The sequence below is a fragment of the Trachymyrmex cornetzi genome, unplaced genomic scaffold, assembly GCF_001594075.2.
Source record: "Trachymyrmex cornetzi isolate Tcor2-1 unplaced genomic scaffold, Tcor1.1 scaffold385, whole genome shotgun sequence".
Classification (NCBI taxonomy): Eukaryota; Metazoa; Arthropoda; class Insecta; order Hymenoptera; family Formicidae; genus Trachymyrmex; species Trachymyrmex cornetzi.
This window is the reverse complement of record NW_017298586.1, coordinates 775441-779472: the sequence shown is the minus strand read 5'-3', so window position 1 is coordinate 779472 and position 4032 is coordinate 775441.

Here is a 4032-nt window from a genome sequence, read left to right as displayed (position 1 = left end):
GTGATATGTAATGAGATAAAATATAACTTTCTAAAAGTCACGTATCTCGTATCAGAATCGTGATATATTTTTAAAAAATCAGTTGTATTTATATTATTTTTTCTCTTAGTTTTTTCATAATATGATTTTAAATTTAAAATTGAGATGCAGCGTTTTTTATTGACGCGGATTTCGATTCTGAACTTAAAACTTGAAATTAAAAAATGCCTAATCCAATATGGAGTACGTAAAGAGTTTTCGGATACGTTGATCCAGATTAAAAATGAAAATTTGAAGGAAGAAATAATTAATATTTTTTGTCGTTATTTAAAAATTGAGTAAATATGTATGTCGAATAATGTAAATATAAAGTGTCATTGATTGAAATGTTTTGAAATTAAAAGATTTTCTTCTGTCACAAAAAGACTAATCACAACAACTGAAACGCCATTTTATTAGGGATTCATGTCAATTTAATATGAACTATAGATCAATATGTAAAAATGAAGATAAATTAAGGTCGGCTGAGGTCAGCGGGCTCGTAGCGCGCGTTTGCGAAGGGCTAGTGATTTTAAATTAAAAATTGAGATGCAGCGTAAACCGTTACACCTGTCTGTAAAACAGACCATAAGCTAATCTTTATAATGTTAATTTATAATGTCAAATAGCTCTATTGGAACTGAAGGCAATCGTGCATATATGGAAAAACTCTTGAAAAACTATCGTGTTACATACTCGTATTTGCATCTTGCAGAGCAGCATAAAGTAAATATGCATGAATAAAATTCAATAAAAATGTTTTATAACAAAGAATTGAAAAAATTCTGGAAAATCTTATATACATTTACTTGTAGGTACTTTATACAGATAATTCCTGTGAAAGAAAAAGAATAGGAATACGTAGCATTACTGCCTACTGTGTTAATTTTGAAGCCCACTTTTTGTCAAACGCTCATTTTTGCTTATCTTACGAAAAAATTAATTATTGCAAAATTGCAAACAGTATTATAAAAACTGCTTATACTATCTGGTAGAAGACACTTTCCAGTTTGTACTTATGATTTTAAAGTTTTATTTTTACCTTTTGTTTAAGAAATATTGTTTAAAAACAAAGTGGTATATCGGTATCGGCGACTTTCCTCTATAAATAGACAGTATAAATATATTCATGTAGTAGTCTTACGTTCAGTCAATGCAGTCGTTCTGTTATAATCATATCTGTGCTATTTGTTAAATTGTTTTTATATTACGACTCAAAGCAAAGTTTAATATTTTTGGAAATTATATTAATCCGCTTATTGATGTCAGATTTTTATTAGCATCTATCGTGTAATGGAAATTTTGTTGTCACCTTTATTTATTACTAAAGGAAGTTAATGATATATTTGGACCAAGAGTATAAGAAACCTTGTTTAAATCAACAAATGTTATTATAAAAACATCAAAATCTGGTGAAATGACATCAGATAATTGAATTAATTTTCTTTTATCAGATTTTTATATACTATTACCATAATTGAAAAGTAATATAAATTTGTATAAACAAAATAATATAAAAAAATTGGCTTAAATCTACAGAACGGTTTCATTTCCCGACGCGTATCTGCCGATTTTAGATCTATTACCTTCCTCTTAGTTAGCTATCTCTCCCCCCACTCCTCAGTCTAATACATCATCTCCCTTCCAGTGTTTCCCCTACAGGGTGCATTCGAAATGTTTCTCAATTGTTCTCACTAATAGTTCAATTTCAAACGTTACGTGATGTGTTAAAAATTTCATGTATTTGGTTCAATTATTAGAAGGCATTATATAATTTTGGTATAGTTCTATGCTTCGCGAGTATGGTTCCCACACAGACAGAGGTATATATGCTATGGTTAAGTAATAATATATTATTTAAATATAATTGTATATAATTTGTACTTTATAAGTTGGAACAGAAAACGTTGATGTGAGAATTATTGTTTTTATGTTGTAAATTATTATGCATAATATTATTGAAATAGATTGTATGGTGTAAGATTTGATTTCTGATTTGCAATGGGTTGTAGTATCATGCGTTGAACAACATAACGCACAAGGTGATTCTGTAGCAGTCAAAGAGAAACTGGACGCGGCATTGAGAGGAGTGTCATTGCCATCTCAGGAACAGTATGCGTTATACGACGAATTAATGTTAACAACGATTTCGAAATATGGAGCGATTTTATGTTAAGGAAATTTACTTTATAACATGACACAAGTATTTACTTTTATTATTTTTACCGTTTGTTACAACTGAAGATGACCTCGTGTGAGATTGAAACGTATTGTGGTGATTTTAGAATTTTTATACGATGATTATTAGTTATGTAGGTTGAGGTGTTGTATGTACTTTAATTGTTATAGATGAGCATCATTATAAAAATTTTTATTGCGTTTAAGGTTGCTTATACACTGAAAAAAATGTTATTCATAATATCAATGAATGACATTTACTGACTTGAAATTCATTGATATAATGAACTTTTAATAGATATTATGAATATTTTATTGAGTATTTTTTATTAGCTAATAACTGGATTTATTAATATAACAAATCACTGTTTATTAATATGCTGTACTTGAATATATCATAACTTAATATAACATTTAATTAAATCAATGAAAAAGTTCATTCTTCCAACAAATATGTTCATATACTTAATAAATTCATTTATTAGATGTCTATTATAAAATTTTGTAGAAGTGATAAAATACGTTCATTATATTAACATTTTTTTTCATTAGTTAATAAAGTCTGTACATTAGCTCAATAAACGCATTAATAACAATAAAGTTTAATGCATGATTTAATGATATTATTTATTGAATGAATAAAGTTTTTGGTTATTATAATAAATCCATGGCAGACTATTTTAATGTATATATTCATTGTCACAATGAATTCTTAATAGTTTAATAACTCAAATTGATCATTTTATAAAACCTAAATCATTATAGGAATAAAATTGTTCATTGGACCAATTTTAATGAATTTTTTATTAATACCAATGAATACTTTTATTGTATTTACGTACATTTTTGGTTCAGTGTACATTGGAACATGCGATTTATAGATCTTTGTACATTTTGAAATAATTTTGGCTATTAATATGTAATTTTTTTTGGCTCGTAGCTATGATTTATATTTTAATTTTAAAAAAAATTGTAATCTCTGATACATAATTAATCAATTGTCATCCCCCTATACTATATTTCATTTAAGAATCTAATAACAGTCGTAAAAAAGTTATTAAATTAATGTTTATATTTCTTATAGATCATTTTAAAATGTAGTTAGAAGAAGCTTATTTTTCAAACATTGGTTCTAATAGCGACCTTCTTATCAATTCATGGACTAGACATTGTCTCAATATATCATTTCAAATTTAACACCTCCAAGAAAACATATTATTACTATGATTATATCGAAATGCACTACAGGGAAAATACAACCATTAGACGTTTATGGATTTAGAATTTGGAAAAATTTTGCTAAAAGATTTTCAGATAATGTTTTACTATTAGAAAGTAATATAAATTTGCATAAACGAAATAAAATAATAAAATTGCAATCTCTGATACATAATCAGTTGTCATTCCCACGATGTTACAATTTATTTAAATATTCATTGTTTAAAAGTGGTTACACAAACAAAAGACCAGAAGAATTTGAAAATTCAGTAGAATTTAGTTTTGATAAAACTTTAACAACATGTGATATCGAAGGTTGCAGTAGTAATGTAGCTGTAGTCAAATGGTGCTAGAAATCATTATGTTTAAAACATTTCTTCATCGAGTATTATTATTGTGATGAGAATAATGAGTAAATGGTATAAAATATAAATTTATTGTATAAACATTTAAAAATTATTTTATTTTTAAGTTTAGAAATCATTATGCAAATGACAAATTAATAAGATATTAAAGCGTAAGATCGAAAATAACTTGAAGAGAATAATCTTAAAATATTATAAGGAAATAATGAACCAAGATAAATAAAAACAAAAATTTTACTAACTTTAAGAAGAA